Raw genomic sequence first — 21,552 nt, forward strand, 5'->3', positions numbered from 1 at the left:
AGATCTCTCTAATGCCTAGATCGAGGTAACAAGAGATGGTCTTGGTTCTCTCTCACAAAAGGTAGAGAATGAAGGAGAAGATAATGCAAGAAGACAACCTACAACCAAACCTATCTAGCATGCATCCATCAAGCAAGCAAGATCAAGTAAACATGTATGCAAGATTCAATTGCATACAAGTAAGAGCTCACAACTATGTTGAAATATACAAGTGAATAGGGTGTGTGTGGGAACAAGCTCTTGGATAGAGGCTGTAAAAGAGGAGATGTAATTGTGAAAGAACCTGTGAAAAGGTTAGGAGAATCTACTGGGAGAGAATAATGGGTAGCATGAGGGAATTTAGGAGTGTGGAGATATTCTGGGAGATATTCAGGGAAAAGAGAAGAGGTGGAGAGAATCAGGCAAGAGGTGGAGATATTCAGGGAGTGAATCATGGAGAAATCAATGGGATTTGATGCTTGATGTAAACTCTATAAATTGAGGCATAGCCCTAATGAGAATTTGCTGGTTTTTGAGTATCCATGCCTACATTAATCTATTTGCTAATTATTCACTAATTACGTCTTAATCATTTGCTAATCACTTTCTTAATCATGTTGATTCTAGTGTATGATCCACCATAGCTCATCATTTTGCTCAAATTTCAACATGGTATCAGAGCCATGCCTAGAATCAACTAGATTTATGAGCCCATTAGTGAATTAATTAGGATTAGTAAAATAATTAGCAAAAAAATCAGTTTTTAGTAAGCTTTCACTCTTCCCCTTCACCCCCAGCCAGTGGAGGACTCTATTCTCCATGCACACTCAATATTAGGCTATGCCCTCTTAGCTTAAGCTAGCCAACATCCTTAGCTACAAGCACATCAAGCGGCGCAGCAAAACGCGAAGGCGTTTAGGAGAAATCGCCGTTTTCTGCAGCGCTGTTTTTTCTGAGTAAAATGCAGATCTACACTCCATCAAATCAAATTGAGCTAATTCCTCTTAGCACAAAGGGTAATCAAGCATGCTCTACAAGCTGGTGAAGACAGAAATCAATTTCATCAAGTCTACAGAGAGATCCAAGCTCTTCATCAAATCTGCAGGTGACTTTGGTAAAACAGAGATTAAGCTTTCATTATTTGGTCAAATCTTGTGTTTCTTGGCTTAATCCTCTACTAGACTCATTGCTATTGATGCCTTTGAAAGCATTTGAGCTCATTTGAAGTGGAAGGCACCAGATCTGAGCTCCCCGCATACTCTGTTTTCTGCACACAAACCAGAGCATTAATTTGCTAATCAGTGATTAATCAGTGCTAATCACTGTACTTTGGTGCAATTGAGGGTTCAAATTAACCATTAGGTATCTGATACAGATCCCTATAACTTCAGATTTCAAATCGGAGTTGGTTTGATACTCCAACCATCCCGTACAAATTGGTTACTCTCGATTTAGTGTAATTTCTGGAAAATTGTGCTGATAAAAATTGTGAAAATCATCATTTTGCATTTAACCCTTGGTTAATGCCTGTAAATCTCACTCAAATTCAAGATTATTCACAGCCAGAATTGCATTTGGAATGTGCATGAGAATGAATGCTATACGCATTATGTATTGGGCACATTTTATCAGTGTAAAAATGAGAACAGACACTGCCCTTGTCCAGATTAAGGCAAGAGGTAAGACCTCCCGCATAAATTTGGGTTTGCATTGCATAATGATACAAAATAAACATAAAAAGCCCAAAGGAACTGTCAGCAAAACATTGAAACATGTTGCTCACATGGAGCAAAATGACCTGACGGACGAGCTCATGGCCCCAGCCATGAAAGAAGAAGAATATCTCTTCCCAAGAAGACGATCCACACCGAGAAGAAGACCTGAAGGAAGACATGGACACGAGAAGAGAAGCTGCCACAAGAAGAGAAGCTGCCCCAAGAAGAGAAGCTGCCCCGAGAAGACTGAAAGAAGAGACGGACGCATGGAGAGATGCTGCCACGAGAAGAAGACTGAAGAAAAGAGAAGATGTGAGGCTCCAAAGAGTGAGGAGCCATGTGAAAATCTCTGAGAGAGAGAGAGAGAGAGAGAGAGAGAGCCCACAACCCAATGTAACCTGCCCCAATAAAGTAAAACCACCTCTGAGCCACCGATGATGTAGGCCACGTGGTAGATGTATGTGTGAGCACTTTAGTCAAGGTCGCGGGCACTTATAGTAGCCTTGGACACATAGAGAGAGAGAGTGTCAAGGACTATGGAGTTTAGGGACTTGAGGCACTGGTCGCGGGCTATCAAGTAAGAGAGAAACTTGATACAGGGTCCAGGTGTGCTGAGATAACTTGAGGGGAGGAGTAGACACTGGTCGTGGACTATCAAGTAAAGGGAGGCAAACTTGGTATAGGGTCTAGGTGTGCTAGGATTATTCACTTGAGGGGAGGTGTTGAAATATACAAGTGAATAGGGTGTGTGTGGGAACAAGCTCTTGGATAGAGGCTGTAAAAGAGGAGATGTAATTGTGAAAGAACCTGTGAAAAGGTTAGGAGAATCTACTGGGAGAGAATAATGGGTAGCATGAGGGAATTTAGGAGTGTGGAGATATTCTAGGAGATATTCAGGGAAAAGAGAAGAGGTGGAGAGAATCAGGCAAGAGGTAGAGATATTCAGGGAGTGAATCATGGAGAAATCAATGGGATTTGATGCTTGATGTAAACTCTATAAATTGAGGCATAGCCCTAATGAGAATTTGCTGGTTTTTGAGTATCCATGCCTACATTAATCTATTTGCTAATTATTCACTAATTACATCTTAATCATTTGCTAATCACTTTCTTAATCATGTTGATTCTAGTGTATGATCCACCATAGCTCATCATTTTGCTCAAATTTCAACAAACTAAACTATTACAAGGGATGAAAAGAGAGATGAAATAGACACAAGTATAGAGAGGCAAAACCTAATTGTCTCTCATTATCTCAAACCTCAACATCTACATAATAGAGAAGCACCATAGCTTTCGTTCATTGCACACCACAAAATATAGCACACTACACTAGTGATAAGTTCACACTGAAATAACCTAAGTCTAATGTCCACACACTTGGCCAGCTAGACGCGGCCATTATTGTCCACACACACACTACTAGACTAGTGTCCACATGCTACCGCTATCCACCAAATCCCGATGACCTTGAATTCTGAACACTCCCCCTTAAGCTCACCATATCCATCTCATGTACTCCAAGCATGTCTCTGAAGTACTCAAACTTCTCTTTACCAAGAGGTTTGGAAAATATATGTACAACCTGCTCTTCAGTCTTCACATATGTCAACTCAATCTGTCCATCCAACACTTTTCTCCCTGATGAAGTGATAATAGACCTCTATGTGTTTGGTTCTTGCATGGTAGACATATTGCTTGCCAACTGCATGCTACTCATGTTGTCACAATGTATGACATCTTTCCCATCACATTGTTTCCCAAATCTTCAAGTAGCTTTTTCAGCTTTATAACACCTCACATGCAACCATAGCTGCTCCGCTATACTCTACCTCTGTGCTAGATAAAGCAATTGTGGGTTGATTTTTGCTACTCCAACTCACCACTACACTTTCCAATGTGAAATCATAGCCACTAGTAGAACTTCTGTCATAAGAACTACCTGTCCAATCTGCATCTGTATATCCATGAACATCCATATCTTTTTCATACTCATAAAGGAGTCCATAATGTGTTGTAGCTTTCACATATCTGAAGATTCTTCTCACTGCATCCAAATGTGGTTTCCTTGGGCTTTGCATAAATTGACTCACAAGCCCAACCGCATAGCATAAATCCGGTCTAGTGAGTCATGTATATCAAACTACCAACCATCTTTCTATACATTGTCACATCCTCAATCTCTTCACCACAATCAGCCCTTAGCTTCACATTTTTCTCCAATGGTCTCATTGTCTTACAACCTGTCATGCCATACTTTGCTAGCATATTTAATGCATACTTCCTTTCAACCAACCAAATGCATTTCTTTGTTTTCACCACTTCAATGCCAAGAAAGTATCTCAATTATCCCAAGTCTTTCATGTCAAATTCACCACATAATGAAACTTTCACATCAGCAATATTCTTGCTTGAATCACCTGTCACACAATCAAGTAATCTACACAGATGACAATCACCACAATACCATATAGTGGTGAATATGATGTTCCCACATGAAAACCAATGCTACTGAGATACCTACTTATCTTGTCGATCCAAGCATATGGTGCTTGCTTCAATCCATACAATGCCTTCTTCAACTTACATATATGTGTAGGATATTTGGGATGCACATATCCTTCTAGTTGCTCCATGAACACTTCTTCTTGCAATTCACCATTTAGAAATGCATTCTTGACATCCATTTGATGCATTTCCCAACCATTTGATGCAGCCAATCCACTCACAGTTCTCACTGTTTCCATCTTAGCCACAAGGCTAAATGTCTCATCATAATCCAAACCATGTCTGTGCATATCCCTTTGCAACCAGCCTTGCTTTGTGCCTTTCTATTGATCCATCTGACTTACATTTCACTTTATCCACCCATTTGCAACCAATGACATTCTTTCCACGTGGTAATGCAACCAAGTCCCATGTGTCATTTGTGAACCAAGGCATCCATTTCTTCTTTCATTGCTTTCTCCCATAAATGCTTTCCAATAGTTTCTCCAAAACATGATGGTTCCACATGCTTTATCATTGATGTCATGTATGCACAATGCATTGCATACCCATCATATGTCAATCTCTCCACTGGATACCTAATCCTTTGTGACCTACTCAAGACATGTGGATCACTTTGTACACCCTGTGCTCTAGCATGTGGATGAACATATCCCTCTTGCCTTACACCTAGAGTACGTAAGGCTGGGATGCCAAGTTCTTCATCTAAGCTTTTCGAGCTAGATGACTCATAACTTGTTATACCAATTCCTTCAACCTTCTTTTCACCTTTTTCAACAACACTTTCACTTGTTCTCACACTACCATGTCTCAACCTTCTTGACCATGGAATTACATTATCACTTCCACTTGATGTTTCACCTGGCCCAGATAATGAAGTAGTGCTCTCTTTTGGCAGGTTCAGCACATCTGCATCTATGTCATCCACCATAACCTCATCTTTGTTTTTATACCAAATTACCAACTCATCAAACACCACATTTCTAGAAATGAGCACTTGTTTAGTTTTCGGATTGTAACATTTGTAAGCCTTTCTATCTTGTGCATAACCAATGAATATTGTTGAGATATCGAGCTCTAGTGAGGCGGTGGACACTGATGACCCGCCTGGGGGATAGGCCCCGCACTTACACCACTGGCATGGTTGGTGAGATCTTGGGTGATATGCGGCCAGTGGGATGACAGGCTGTGTGATAGCCACTCTAGAGATTGGCATAGTTATAGCGCCAGCTCATTTAGTCGGGTTCACACTATAGAGAACCCGTGTATGTATTTGGTTGAGTACCTTTCATATTGTGTGTACTCTTATTCTTGTATATGGTGTGTTGAGTGTGGAGTAGAGAAGAAGAAGATTTTCAGCCTCTCACCTTGTGTGTTCTCTATTAGGGTTTTGTGAGTGTGTGTGTGTGCTTGCAAGAGCTCAAGCTCTCCTCCCCCCTGCATCTTTTCATGGTATCAGAGCCTGGTTCGTGCTAAGGGCTGAGCTGCAAGCAAGAGAACCACAGGAAGCGGTACGAGGGTAAGAGCTTCAACTACTCTTCCCTATTGTGTTGGTGACTACACCCTTGTCGGGAGCTCTACGGGAGGCACCGACAAACGATCTCCGATTGAGGAGCTTTCTTCGCGGGAGTGAAGCTATAGGGCAACTATACAGTCCTACGGACTACAATTTTCGGGCCGAAAACGCGTTTCGGACGCGTCTGGACCTCCGTTTTTCAGAAAGCAGGCGATTTCGAGCACTGCGGGTAAGTCATCGATTCTCTGCAGAACTCTGTTTTAAGAACTGCAGGAAGACAGATTGACTGTGCAGACACTGTGGGTGCTGCAAAGAGGTCTACAGTTGCCATTGGGTGTATGAATGTGCATTGAGGTCACTGGTTGTGACATTTGAGTGGATTGCAGTACCGCTGTGCAGAAAATACAGCAGTTGTGCAGGAAAAACCAGAGTGCAGTTTGTGGTAAAATTGTGTGTTTGGCAAGATGTCTAATGATGGCATAACACAGATTGTGGCTGAGAAGCTTGACAAGAATAACTTCCATGCTTGGAGGTTCAGGTTGACAAATTTCCTGATGGGAAAAGGTTATTGGGACTACATAGAAGGTGAGCATGAAGAGGCACCGGAGATACCGGATATAAATCCGACTGCTGCAGATGTTAAAGAGTTTAAAGACTGGAACCAGGGAGCCAGGAAGGTTATGTATTGGCTTTCCATTAGTATACAGGACACCATGATTGGGCACATTCAGGATGCCAAGTCCCCCAAGGAGGCGTGGGACACCTTGGTAAAGCTTTATGAAACAAACACCAAGGCACGTAAGATACAGTTGAAGAATGAACTTCACACTGTGGAGAAAAAGAGCATGTCTGTGAATGACTATGCGCTGAAGATAAAGGGTATTGTGGAATCCCTTGCATCTATTGGTGTGTCAGTAGATGATGATGACAAGGTGGAAGTCTGTCTACGTGGTCTCGGGCCACAATACAAGGCGTTCAAGACGTCTATTCAGACTCGGGAAAACATTCCCAACTTTACAGATTTGGTGTCTATGCTGATTATCGAAGAGAAGAACTTGGGTGAAGACCAACAGTCTTCACAAAGTAAAAACAGTTCAGAGCAACAGGCTTTCTACACGAGTTCAGGAAGAGGACGAGGTAGAGGAGGCCGTGGACGCGGTCAAGGAGGTGGCCGAACAGGTAATCAGAATTATGGCCAGCAGCAGCAGCAACAACAACAGTCCCAGAATCAACAACAACAACAACACGCAGGTGGAAGAGGCAAATTCAGAGGCAGGGGGAGTCAAAGAGGCCGTGGAAATTGGCAAAGACAATATAATGATGCACGTGAATGCTATTATTGTGGTAAGCCTGGACATGTGCAGTCAGAATGTTATAAGAAGCAAGCTGACATGCAAAATGGGAAAGTGCAGCAAAACAACTATGCATCCTCAAGCAGAAATAATGAGGATAATGAAAGGTTGTTTGTTATGCAGCATGTTGTGAATGCCATGTCTGAAAATGTTGATGCAGCACAAAAAGATAATGTATGGTATGTGGATTCAGGCGCTTCGAACCACATGACGAGTCATGGGGAGTGGTTCAAGGAGATGAAAAACCCGGAAAGACCAGGTTTTGTGGAAACAGGGGATGACACTGCTCATCCAATTGCCCACGTTGGAGATGTGCCATTGTCTATGCAGGATGGCAAAGTGAAGTACCTTGCAGATGTACTTCATGTACCGAACATAACAAAGAATCTGGTTTCAGTTGGCCAGATGATTGAGCAGGGTTTGCAGGTTAGGTTTAACCCTGATGGGTGTTATGTCGAAGACTTTAAAGACAAGTGCAGGTTGGTTGCAAAAGGCAACAGAGTGGGCAGAATGTTTACGTTGGATGTAGACATGCCTGAAATGAGTGCTGCGATGTTTGCAAATGGTTCAGGAGTTGTTGCAGACACAGACATATGGCATAAAAGAATTGGACATGTGAATGTGCAGAGATTGAAGTCTATGCAGACAAAAGGAATTGTGACAGGGCTGCCAAAATTTAAAGTGGAAGGTATGCAGAAAATCTGTGAAGCATGCCAATTTGGGAAGCAAACAAAGCATGTGTTTCCACGTAACAGATATGTGAGCAGAAATGCACTAGATGTTGTGCATTCAGATGTATGGGGTCCTACGAAGACCGTGTCTATGGGAGGCTGCAGGTACTATGTCACTTTCATTGATGACCACACAAGGAAAGTGTGGGTATATTTCATGAAGGAGAAGAGTGAGGTGTTCACTCACTTTCAGAATTTCAGAGTTTTGGTTGAAAAGCAAACAGGGAAATATGTAAAGTGCCTAAGGTCAGATGGAGGGGGAGAATACTTCTCCAATGAGTTCTCTGAATTTTTGAAGAAGAATGGTATTCGGAGACAATTCACATGCAGATATACTCCGCAGCAAAATGGAGTTGCTGAGCGGAAAAACAGGCACATTGCTGAGATTGCGCGAGCATTGATGGAAGAGAAGAATATGCCGCATTGCTATTGGGCTGAGGCTGTTTCTACAGCAGTATACATCATGAACAGGACTCCAACTGCAGCCATACATGATGTAACTCCAGAGGAGAGGTTTACTGGCAGAAAACCAGATTTGTCTCATCTGAAAGTCTTTGGATGCATTGCATATGTGCATGTGCCAGATGAGCTGAGAACTAAGCTGGATCCGAAAGCTGAAAAATGTGTGTTTATTGGATATTCCCTTGAGCAAAAGGGATACAGGTGTTATAACCCTGCTACACGAGAGTTGAGGGTAAGCAGGGATGTTGTCTTTGATGAGATGAGCAGCTGGTATGCTGCTGGAAAAGAAGCTGTCGGGGCTGATGTGAGTGGAAGTGTGGTTGCACAGAATGTAGGTCAGCAATCACAGTCTTTGAGTGGACCAGGAGAGTCCTCATCTAGTGGATCTGTTGATAGACCATGGAGTGGCAGGCTGCGTCATAATACCAGTCCTGCAAATGTGATTACTACATCACGTAAAGGAAAAGAGAAAGTGGTTGAGCCCCTTGGTATGCCTGACATTTCTGCAGGGCATTCTCATGTTGATGGAGAGTCTAGTGGCTCAGATATGAGCCTTGATGAGGAGCTTGGGATCCCAGCTATGAGAACACCTGGTGTAAAGAAGGCTATGGAAGCCATGAATGAAAAGCTGCGAAGATCTGGTAGAGTGAAGAACCCTGTGCAGAGGTTTACTTATGATGGTTATGTGGCACATCACTATGCATATATGGCAAAGGTTGTGCAGGTTGTTGAGCCCACATGCATTGATGAGGCTGTTGGAAATGTGTGTTGGGAGAAAGCTATGGATGAAGAGATGGATGCACTATATGGAAATGAAACTTGGGATTTAGTGCAATTGCCTGAAGGCAAGAAAGCCATTGGATGCAAGTGGGTGTACAAAGTTAAACATAACAGTGATGGAAGCATAAACAGGTACAAGGCTAGATTGGTAGCCAAAGGATATGCGCAGACATATGGGATTAATTATGAGGAAACTTTCAGCCCAGTTGCCAAGATGGCAACGGTGAGAGTTGTGATAGCAGTGGCTGCGTCAAAGCAATGGTCTTTACATCAGATGGATGTAAAGAATGCATTCTTGCATGGGGATTTGCAAGAAGAGGTGTATATGTTGCAGCCACCTGGTTATGAAGATGTGGGTCACCCCGAGCATGTTTGCAGGTTGAAGAAAGCCTTGTATGGCTTAAAGCAAGCACCAAGAGCATGGTCTGACAAGATTTCTGAATATCTTGTCACTATTGGCTTTCATGTAGCCAATGCAGATTTCTCATTGTATGTGAGACATGGTGATAGAGGAGTTGTGCTTGTTGTCATCTATGTAGATGACTTGATCATCACGGGGGACCATGATGCAGAGATCTTTGATGTAAAGATCTTGCTTAGACAGAAGTTTGAGATGAAGGATCTGGGGGAGCTCAGATATTTCTTGGGCATTGAGGTGATTAGGTCACCACATGGTATTGGATTACTGCAGAGACAGTATGGCTTGGACATGTTGTCCAAGTATGGTATGACAGGCTGTAAGCCTATTTTTGTGCCATTGGATCAGAATGGCAAGTTGAGTGCAGATTCAGGAGAGATCTTGGAGGATCCTACTATGTACAGGAGCATAGTAGGAAGTTTGATCTACATGACGATCACCAGACCAGATTTGAGCTATGCTGTTGGGTTGGTGAGTCAGTTTATGCAGGTTCCACGGAAACCGCATTTGGATGCAGTGAGACGCATACTGAGGTATGTGAGGTCTACCTTGCATTGTGGACTATTCTATGAGACTGAGACTGAGATATGTGTACATGGGTACACAGATGCTGATTGGGCTGGTAGTATCTCAGACAGAAGATCTACCAGTGGATTCATGTTTTCTTTGGGGAGTGCTGCTGTGACTTGGAGCAGCAAGAAGCAGCCTACGGTTGCTCTATCGAGTACAGAGGCCGAGTACAGAGGAGCTGCTATGGCAGCATGTGAGGTAGCTTGGTTGAGAAAGCTACTTGCAGATTTGGGTCTATCAGTGGATAGACAAGTTGTCATTTTCTGTGACAACATTAGTAGTATACAGTTGGCCAGGAACCCAGTCTTTCATGCTCGTACGAAGCACATAGAGGTCCACGACCACTTCGTCAGAGAGAAGGTCTTGGCAGGAGACCTTGACCTTGTTTATGTCAGCACAGAGGATCAGGTAGCTGACATCTTCACCAAAGCATTGGGTACAGAGAAGCTCCGCAGATTCAGGGCTTCGCTTGGTGTACATGAGATGGAGTTGAGCTCGAGGGGGAGTGTTGAGATATCGAGCTCTAGTGAGGCGGTGGACACTGATGACCCGCCTGGGGGATAGGCCCCGCACTTACACCACTGGCATGGTTGGTGAGATCTTGGGTGATATGCGGCCAGTGGGATGACAGGCTGTGTGATAGCCACTCTAGAGACTGGCATAGTTATAGCGCCAGCTCATTTAGTCGGGTTCACACTATAGAGAACCCGTGTATGTATTTGGTTGAGTACCTTTCATATTGTGTGTACTCTTATTCTTGTATATGGTGTGTTGAGTGTGGAGTAGAGAAGAAGAAGATTTTCAGCCTCTCACCTTGTGTGTTCTCTATTAGGGTTTTGTGAGTGTGTGTGTGTGCTTGCAAGAGCTCAAGCTCTCCTCCCCCCTGCATCTTTTCAAATATGCACTTCTTAGCCTTTGGGTCCAATTTCCTTCTGTTCTCATCTGGCACATGTACATAGGAAATACATCCAAAAACTTTGAGATGTCCAATATTTGGCCTAAAACTTGTCATCCTCATCTTAGGAGTACTCTCATGTATGGCAGCTTTAAAATGTACACCATTGTGGCACATGCTTCTGCACAAAAATATGAAGGCATACTCTTCTCATTCTCATTCATGAGTGCTCTTGCCACTTCACCTATCACACAATTCTTTCTCTCTTAGCAACTCCATTTTGTTAAGGAGTGTACCATGTAAGCTGCCTTCTTCTAATGCCATGTTCTCTCAAGAATGCATCAAATGCATGTGAGACATACTCTCACCACCACCATCTTTCCTCAAAAACTTAATCCAATGGCCATATTACTTCTCAACAAGTGTTTTGGATTCTTTAAACTTGCCCAAGGCTTCACTAGGTTTGCGTGAGACCCCATATATCATTGTGTACAACCTCAAGTGGTCTTCTTCTACTCATTTGACTATCCCTGGGGAAATAGCAACCTTGCTTGTTTTCCAATTTGGCATGCATCACAAATGTGTGTACTCCCATCAGATTTGAATCTCGGTAGACCACCAACAATGCCTTTTGTTTGCATAGATTTCAACTTTTGAATGTTTACATGACCAATCCTTTTGTGCCAAATGTCAATGTCTGGCACTATCCCACGACTATGAGAAAACATGGCTGACTTCAATTCTGGAATGTTTACATATCTAGCTTGAACAATCTTACTTCTTTTTTACCTTTAGCAAATCAATTTGCAACCATGCTTAAAGTCCTCAACAAAATAGCCATGTTCATTAAATCTCACTTGCAATCCTTGTTCAACCATTTGTTCATTAAATCTCACTTGCAATCCATGTTCATTAAATCTCACTTGCAATCCTTGTTCAACCATTTGTTCCACTGATGCCAAAGTCTTTGTAATCAATGGCACGTACAATACTTCAGACATAGTCTTCACCTTGCTAGTATGCATCCTCAATGGCACACTACCAACATGTGTAATGGGATGTTGAGTATCATCACCTGTGGTAGCAACATAACCTTGATTTTGTGTCGGCATCAAATTATTAAACCACTCTCCATGACAATTCGTGTGGTTTGATGCTCCTGAATCCATGTACCACATGTCATCACTCTCTTTTTGAGATGTCATAGTATCCATCACATGCTTCATGGAAAACAAATTATCTATGTGTCTTTCATTGCTAGATGATGTATAATTTCCATGCTGTGCTCTACCACCACGGACATCATTTTGCTTTCTAGCCATGTGTCCAAGTTTGCCACAATAATGACACTCAATGCCATGCATATTTTGTTGTTGTGGTAGTTGCCAACGACCTCTACCACCACGAGATCCAAACCTCCCTCTAGCATGAGAGTAAAAGCCTCTACCACCACGTGTACCAAATGATGGCTGAGAATCATGTTGTTGTGGTGGCCTATCATGCCAACCGCATCCACCTATACGTCCTCTTGGACTAGCTCTCCCCCTGCCTCTAGCACCTCTATAAGTGTAGAATGCCTGGTCCCTTGCATGTCCACTGGTGCTAGATGAGGCACTAAAACCAAGTTTCATCTCCTCCACAATAAGCAACAAAATCAGCTCATCCAAAATCTGGGGAGTCTCCACCTCTAACCCTAATAGAGGCCTAAAATTCTTTGTAATCCTTTCTTAAACCATTCATTGGCAACCAAGTCATCATCTTCCATGAGAGCACCAATGGAAGCAAGTGCATCAGCACATTCTTTAATCTCCTGCACATAATCATTTATACTCATGTTGTTTCAAACCACACCATGTATCTATTGATTGCATCTTCTTTGGTTGTGCAGTCCTATCATACAGCTTCACTAATATATCCCATGCATCCTTGGGATTATGTGTGTCTTGAATATGGCATAACATGGTATTTGTTACACAAATCGAGAAATAATGTAGCACTTCGAAATACCTCTCTATCCAATTTCTATGTGTTGTAAGTTGAGTGGGTGTTGCATTCACTGGGGGAATCCATGGCTCTGTCTCCTCACCTATCACCAAGTTCCATAGTCCTTTGCCTTTAAGAAATTTTGTCATATGGTACTTCCAAATCCGGACGTTGTGTCTATCAAGCTTTTCCCCAACAATCTTGTCTGGGACTGTCACTCGTTTTTCTATGCACAATGTTCAGTGAGTATTGCAACCAATCAACTTAACACACATACATACATGTACTTCTTCACCAATGCTTTTCGCACATTCGAGAATTATTATGGCAACAAAATCGAGGACCCAAAAAACACTATTTGCATAAGTTGAAAATAACTTGGCACCACTCACAAAATCTAAGAAACGCATCCAAAATAGTCATCCACTTTCCAAAAACACTCCAATGCACTCACTCGAGCTCAATCTTGATGATTTACATCCACTTGTTCTATCTGGTACAAATAGTCCACTATAGCTTGTTATGACAGGTTTTGCCGAGCTTTTCAATCCTTTAAATCATTGAGAAATGATCAAACCAAGTGTAAACCATATACATTTACATCCTTACATCCTCCATGTTGCATATGGGCATCATCCGAACTCACTACATGCCAAACACTTTGCCAAAAGTTGTTCTCTGTTTTGATGTAAACATGTAAATAGTGATTAACAGTCACTAATCCCACTCTAATCACTTCAAATGAGATCCAAATTCAAGGCCTAGGTATTCATTAGCTTTGTATCGATTTTCTCTAACTCCTTATGTGAGGAATTAGCCAAATGTTGAGTGTGGAGAGAGGAATTAGTGTTTTAGTGATACTATGTTCACTAACTACAAGTTAATATCTCTGCTAATCAGCTCCTTGCTCAATTTACTCAACCAAATGTTACAAAATATCCTCCACATTAATTTTGACACATTTTCTAAGCTTCATGTGAATTCAAACACATCATGTGACTCTGCAGGGCATTAACCATGTGTAAAATCACACAAAACTGCTCCAATACCCTGAAAAATCAATGCTGCCTGCTATATAGGGGATTTGAGAGGCTTTCAATCATCATTGATGGTATGTATGGCTTAGCTTTGATCCTACCTAAGCTTCCAACACTTCAATGCTTCTTATTTGTATAATAATCACCTCCAATGGCATCAATTTGAAGCATATATTCTATGTTTTTTTAAAGCTTCCAAAACAATGATTTTCCCACTTATACAATGCAAATATTTTCTCCAAAATCAAACTAGGGTTTGCATATAAGTTTCTATTGCATTCACCAATGCCACATACATGTGTCCTTCACCTATTACATGCATTTGCCTCTTTGCATTCAAGCTCTCAAGCTTTCCATTAAAGCTTGCAAAACGAAATTTCCACTTGCTTTGGGCAACTCAAATCTTGCTACCCTCTATGAGGAGTAACCATTGTGTTAACACTAGGGCCATAGGTCTCCCCAGTTTAGAAATTGGATGTTGAAAATGGTGGTTAGGAGACAACTAATGTAGACTTAGCACCATGCCAAGTAGGGTGTGGGTTGATTAGCCATACTTTTTGGTAAGGAGATCGTCTCACAATACCTTGTCTTGGGGCCTCTTTTGGTGCTTAGAATATCTCATATGGGTCTAAAGGTTGTGCAAAAATCATAGGTCTCTGTTGTAGTTTAATATGGTTCCAGCCACGTGATGTGGTCGGTTCGGTCCATTTGGACTAGTCATAGGCTAGGTTCATGGATTTTATTTTTATAAAATAGGCCTACCTAGGGCACACACTTTTAGGAACTATGCCTACGATAGGGTTAGTATGTAATTATTAGGCTATAACTATACTCAATTTTCTAAAAATTGCTAAGGATAGGAATTTTCCTTAGAACTCATAGCTAGTACAGGATGTATGATAGAAAAAGCCTCGAAAGACATGAGTAGTTATGCTCTTACAAATTCTTTAAGATAGTATATGGGTGGTATAATGTTAGGTTTATCTACCTCTAGTCTTTAAGATAGTATATGGGTGGTATAATGTTAGGTTTACCTACCTCTAGTCTCATATGTGGTTGACTCACATTTGTTGACTCACATAGAAAAATCCTCGAAAGACATGAGTAGTTATGCTTTTGCAAGTCTTTAAGATAGTATATGGGTGGTATAATGTTAGCTTTACCTACCTCTAGTCTCATATGTGGTTGACTCACATCTCTAGACTCACAACTTACGTGTCTAGACTCACACCTCATGTATCTAGGACGGCCGACTGCAATCGGAACAGCCGACTGATGCTTGGTCTTCTCCTTTCCTGGTCGTGCTGCGCCACACCCTGTACTGGACCGCCTCCTTGCAGCCGACCTTCTCTGATACAGCCAACAGGCTCTGATCTTCAACTTATGTCATCTGTGGGCAGCCGATAGGCTTTTCCTCTTGCTCCCCAAGCCTTGCTCCAGTCTACACTGCCAAAAGTGCTCTGTGCTCCATCATCCTGGTTCTACCTGGTTCATACTCTTTATCTGGCTGCCTCTTCCGGACCAGCAACGGTGAATGTCCATGGCATCTTTCATGCACATGACATCCCCCTCTGCTAAACTTGATGACGGGATTCCAAACTGTTCTTGGATGACTGTCATCATCCCAATCTTTTCCCGAAGTCCCTCTGTCATCCATCCATCCCTGGCAACCCTTTTCTCTGAAAGCCCGGCCCACTCTGTCTCAGAATAAGATCTATGCATCTGTTCCATCTAGTCCACAATCCATTCCTGCCCTGACTCTAAACATTGTCCTGGTCTTCATTCCTGAGAAATGAGTCTGGCACTCTCACATCACCCCTTGGAGGATAAACCTCCCTTGGGACCATTGCCCGAGAACCTATCTGGCTCACAGGACTGCCATCCCCTTTGGCTTTGTGGAACACCACCAGCAAACCTCCTGGGAGCTCTTCCTGATTCTGTGTTCCTTGCCTTGGGCTTCGTATCCGTGTACTTTCCTGTACCTTGGACCTGTACACCAGCATATGGGACTGAATCAGTGTTTAGCTTTGCTGAGCCTGATGCTCTAATACCAATGTATCCTTGCCTTGGGCTTCGTATCCGTGTACTTTCCTGTACCTTGGACCTGTACACCAGCATATGGGACTGAATCAATGTTTAGCTTTGCTGAGCCTGATGCTCTAATACCAATGTAACGCGCGGAAGCTCTGGGAGTCTTCTTTCAGCCCTAAACACTCTTGGCAACATGCTGATGCAAAACACAGATATGGAGAGAGAGTAGAGAGAGAGATGTGCTGGAAATTCAGTATATTGATATGGTACAAAAAGGTACCTACTACAGCCATAGGCTGCCTTGTACAAAAGGCGGTGAACACCCAAAATCTTGTCCTACTCTAGGACCCTAAGGACCCAATCCCTAGAGGATTGAATGACTAGAATGAAGAGCCACGCTTGCTATTTATAGTCTTTTCTGGAATAATGCAGGAGATGGCCGACCAGCCGACTGATGCTTGGTCTTCTCCTTTGCTGGTCGTGCTGCGCCACACCCTGTACTGGACCGCCTCCTTGGAGCCGACCTTCTCTGGTACAGCCGACAGGCTCTGATCTTCAGCTTATGTCATCTGTGGGCAGCCGACAAGCTTTTCCTCTTGCTCCCCAAGCCTTGCTCCAATCTACACTGCCAAAAGTGCTCTGTGCTCCATCATCCTGGTTCTACCTGGTTCATACTCTTTATCTGGCTGCCTCTTCCGGACCAGCAACGGTGAATGTCCATGGCATCTTTCATGCACATGACATGCTATTTTTGGAGTAGACCCCACCTACCCCAAATGCTCGGTGGCTTTTGAGCAGTACAACATTGCATATGGGCATGTAGAGTTAACTGCTCATAGAATTTGGAGCTCTATAGCTCAGCTTATGAGCAGATTGAGAAGAGATCATTTATGTTACTTGGTGTGCTATTGCTTGGCTCACTCAATCTGGTCCATAAATATTTTTTGAAGGCAGGAATTTGGAAACCGCCATAATGATATTCACAAGCGTGGCCCAACATTGCATTCTACTAGATATTCCTCTTACACAGCATAGACCACCTCTGCAGAGGATTGATATTACTCAGAAGATCATTGCCAGTATCACAACTTGGCCAGATTTGGAGGGCCAGATGCATGAAGGCTATTGAGGGCATTCAGATATGACACCCAGTGCATCTGTACCATATGGGGAGATATTATTCACTCTTATTGCCACATAGGCTCATATATAAGGACCATCGAAATCTCAAGCAAAGTGCCCTGTTTTTGTAATGTCAGTCTGCATGAAAGGTCCTTGTCTATAGCAGTAGACTTTATTTCCATTTCCATGTGATGTTCTTCCTGTCTATCCTCGATCTACCTTAAACCTTTTTCCCATGCTCATTGATAGTAGGCAGATGAAAAACCGATAAAACACAAAATGATCTGACTCACTTTCGTTCTCCTCATTTCCCAACAATGTGGCATCAAGACTTCAAGAATAGGGCAACAATGGCGACTGCCATTGAATTACCATCGCCGATGGTGCCGTATCCAAATGGAAGTTTTTTGACAACCATATGGATGACCTTATGAGTGTATAGATTAGGGCACAACCAACTTTCACTGTAGTCTGTACCTACCTGACACATATTTCTTTACATCAATGAACGTGTCAATGACACCCAAATGTAAAACTAGGGCTTTGTGTATAAAGTTTTCAGTGAAAGATCTTCTAGCTCTGCACAGAATGGTTTTCTCTTCGAATTTCTTTATTCCCAGTCAACAAGGATTGCATCAGTCCACCAACTATGCTCTGGCTTCAGCCATGCTTGTTTTTCCACTCTCATTGCCTCAATCTTGTTTGCGTCCTCCTGCATGCCAGCATTTACATAGATATTAGACATACAGATATAGGCTCCAGCGTCCTTTTCATCCATTCGCACTGTATGTTCAAAGGCTTCTCTTCCAAGCTCCACATTGCCCCACTTTCGACAAGCTGCCAGCACAGTATGCCACACCACAATACCAGGATGAAACGGCATTTTCTTAATCATTCCTACTGCCTTGTCTACATGGCCTGCACGGCCAAGGAGATCAATCAAGCAAGTGTAGTGCTTGCGAGTTGGCATGATGCCATAGTCTTTGCTCATGATCTCAAAGTACACCTCACCCTTATCCACTAAACCTGCATGATTGCAAGCATTGAGTACACTAACAAATGTGACCAGATTTGGTTTTATACCTTCTCGTATCATTCTGTCAAACATATGGAAAACCTTCTCACTTTCTCCACGCTGAGCATATCCTGCAATCAATGCAGTCCATGAGACTACGTCTTGAACTAAAAGCTTGTCGAACACTTCTTGCGCTTTTGCAAGTGAGCCACATTTAGCATACATATCGACCAAGGTGCTGCCAACAACAAGGTCCCTCTCCAACCCTTTTCTGGCAATCCCAGTATGTATTTCTTGTCCTTTACCTGTAGCTCCCATGCTGCCACAGGCTTTCAAGCTGCAAATAAATGTGATAGCATCCGGAGAGATCCCCTCATGTTGCATCTGTTCAAAACAGTGGAGTGCTTCCTCACCACGCCCATGTTCCGCATATGCTGTGATTAATGCATTCCACGAAACTACGCTTCGGACTGGATGATTGTCAAACACTTCTTGTGCTTCTGCAATTGATCCACATTTAGCGTACATATCAACCAAAGTGTTACCAACAAGGAGCTCTCTTTCCAACCCTTTTTTGGCAATCTCAGCATGTATTTCTTGTCCCCTGGTAGTGGCTTTTATGCTGCCACAAGCTTTCAAGCTACAAACAAATGTAACAGCATCTGGAGAGAGACCCTCATGTTGCATCTGTTGGAAACATTTGAGTGCCACCTCAGCACACCCATGTTCGGCATACCCTGCTATTAGTGCAGTCCACAAGACTGCATCTCGAACCAAGATAATGTCAAATACTTCCTGTGCTTCTGCAAGGAAGCCGCATTTAGCATACATATCGACCAAGGTGTTGCCAACGAAGAGGTTTCTTTCAAGTAACCCCTTTTTGGCAATCTCAACATGTATTTTGCTGCCTCTTTCCAGATTTTTCAGCTTAGTGCAAGCTTTCAGTAAGGCAACGAAAGTGTATGCGCTGGGATGTAGAGAACCATCCTCCTGCATTTTTTCATACAGGGTGAGAGCGTGTTGTGACTCCCCATGTTGAACATGACCTGTGATGAGAGAATTCCATGAACATTCATCCTGATAGGCCAGCCTGTCAAAAACCTGTTGGGCATTGCTCATGCTTCCAACTTCCACCAAGATTAAGACTAGGTGATTCCCGAGTGATGTATGTGCTTCCAGCCCACTTTCTCGGATATGGGTATGCAAGCGCAGCACATGCGACCAGTTTCTCTCCTTTCTGCACTTGTGCAGGATGCAGGCAAAGTCCTCAACAGAACACAGGGGCAGCATCCCTTCATCCAAAGAAGCGAGTGCCCCCTCTAAGATAAGCATATCCCAAGTGTTTTTTTTGGTTCAAATCTTTCTCTCTCTGCAGAAATGAAATGAAATGGCAAAGGCTCACCTGCTTTCGTGTTTCGGTTGTTCCACCACCGCGAAGGATTTTTGAAGTAATCCTTCCATAATCAGAGTTACTTACTGCCTTCCGGCAAGAAGCCATCTCCGCTACATGGCTGCGTGTGTGGGGTTAGTGTTTTCTTAATTTAAGTAACAAACTAATTCCGATGAGTGCTCACATAACCTATTAGAAATTGGAATTCGGTTGGAATTTAGAAATCCTCGATGTTGCTTTATTTTTAAGAGATGAAATTCGAACATTTTAGTTATACATCTTGACATTTGTATAATTTTGAGTGGTTTCCAAGTCTACATCCCCGATTATGCCTAAACATTGTCTTTAATTTTAACCGGTTGAAAATACTTTTTTTCAAGCACTGAAATTTTTGATAGATGCTCTTGCTCAGCTACTAAAGTCGACTCACCCGAATTTGACCCACCCAAATTTGATGGCATGTTGGGGAAACAAACAGGTGGGAAAGTTTAGCCACAACAGTGGAGTTGTGACCCATCCAAATTTGACAATCTTGTTGAAGAAACAAACACCAACCCGGTGGGCCACAATGGTGGAGGAACAAGTTGTTAACCACTCTGTTGGGGTTAACATAGTTTTACCTGTCTAAACTACCGTAAGGTGCTTTGCCATTCCATTGGTTAACATGGTTTCACCTGCCCAACCTACTGGTAAGGCACTTTGCCATCTTATCCACTCGAACGAGCACACCATCTCTATTTGCCTCCATCTAGGCAAAGAGGCCTCTCCCTTCACCCCATCCATAAAGGAGCATTCCAGTGTGGATCAAATTTGTGAGGCCATGGGAAGGATTGACGATCCCATTGAAGATTTGTTCGTTTAATATTTACTTTGAAGGCAAAGCAAGGTAGTCGTTTAGGCCTCTAAACCGACTTGGAAAAGCTAGCTATGATGTCTTGAGACACACATTCATTGTGGGGCCTAGTGGAGCCAGATGGAGTCCCATCCCACAAATTTATCACCTTAAGAAAGAGAAGGGTGAAACAATACGTGACTATATAGCTAGAACCAAGTATCTTCACATGAGATGTAGCACCCGTGAAAGACTAGATAACTTATTGCTCATTGATCGATTTATAATCAGTCTCAAGAGGCTTCATGACTATCTCTATAGGTTTGGACACTATATCTTTGAACGATTTATTGCTCATTGATTAATTTATAACCGGTCTCAAGAGCAAGAGGCTTCACGACTATCTCTATAGGTCTAGACACTACATCTTTGATGAGTGTTACCAGCGAGGCAATAGACCTAGCTGATGAGGTATTAGACCCAATATATAATCTGCAAGACAAGGATGTAGAAGTCATCCACCCAAACCAAGAGATAGGGGACGTATCATCCAAAGCCTCAATAGCTAAGGGTCCCCCACTAGCACCAGCGAGTGCTGCCAGTGAGTGTTAGTCAAGAACATGAGCATGGATGAGTTGGCAAAAAATTTGCTCAACGATTTAGGCTAGCAATGACACCCTAGCTAGTTACTCAAGCTAGACACCCACACTTATTTCCATGGAGAGATATGGTCCAGTGTGTAATTTGCCATCAAAATCATATAAGTAGTATTCAATGTTGAGGCCTAGATAACAATAGTATTGTGCTCATTGCTAATGCCATGAAAACCATGATACAACCCATTGGTTGTACTAGGGAAACCTGACACCATAACCTATGCTCTTGGCACATGCCAAAGCTACCAGGAGCCCTACTGCCCAACTCAAGTGGTGCATACTTAGCTCCCATTTATCAGAACTTTTATGAAGAGGTATGTATAGATTGCCACCACCAATGATACTCACCTCCGGAATTACCACCCAATGATATTTAGTTCCCATTTATCAGAACCTATATCAAGAGGTATGTATAGATTGTCACCAATGATACCCCACCGTATTGCTAGCAGCAGACCCCCAAGAGTCCAAAACGTGAGAGCTATGAGTCATATGAGCAATAAAATTTATATGGATATCCAGGGAAACCCACATCTATTTGACTATGTCTTGTTGTTCCA

The 21,552-nt window shown here is 42.7% G+C and overlaps 1 pseudogene across 1 annotated transcript; it reads right to left on the reverse strand.

The window, feature by feature from the left end:
* Positions 1 to 16,217: 16,217 nt before the first annotated feature.
* Positions 16,218 to 19,653, reverse strand: LOC147639532 (pentatricopeptide repeat-containing protein At2g13600 pseudogene; annotated as a pseudogene). The gene is made up of 2 exons (XR_015265000.1): positions 19,517 to 19,653; positions 16,218 to 19,406 (listed from the first exon to the last, which is right to left on the reverse strand). The product of XR_015265000.1 is annotated as a pentatricopeptide repeat-containing protein At2g13600 pseudogene (transcript).
* Between the last annotated feature and the right edge of the window lie 1,899 nt (positions 19,654 to 21,552).

The sequence above is a fragment of the Cibotium barometz genome, chromosome 4 (assembly GCF_041138505.1).
Source record: "Cibotium barometz isolate CiBa-2024 chromosome 4, ASM4113850v1, whole genome shotgun sequence".
Taxonomy (NCBI): Eukaryota; Viridiplantae; Streptophyta; class Polypodiopsida; order Cyatheales; family Cibotiaceae; genus Cibotium; species Cibotium barometz.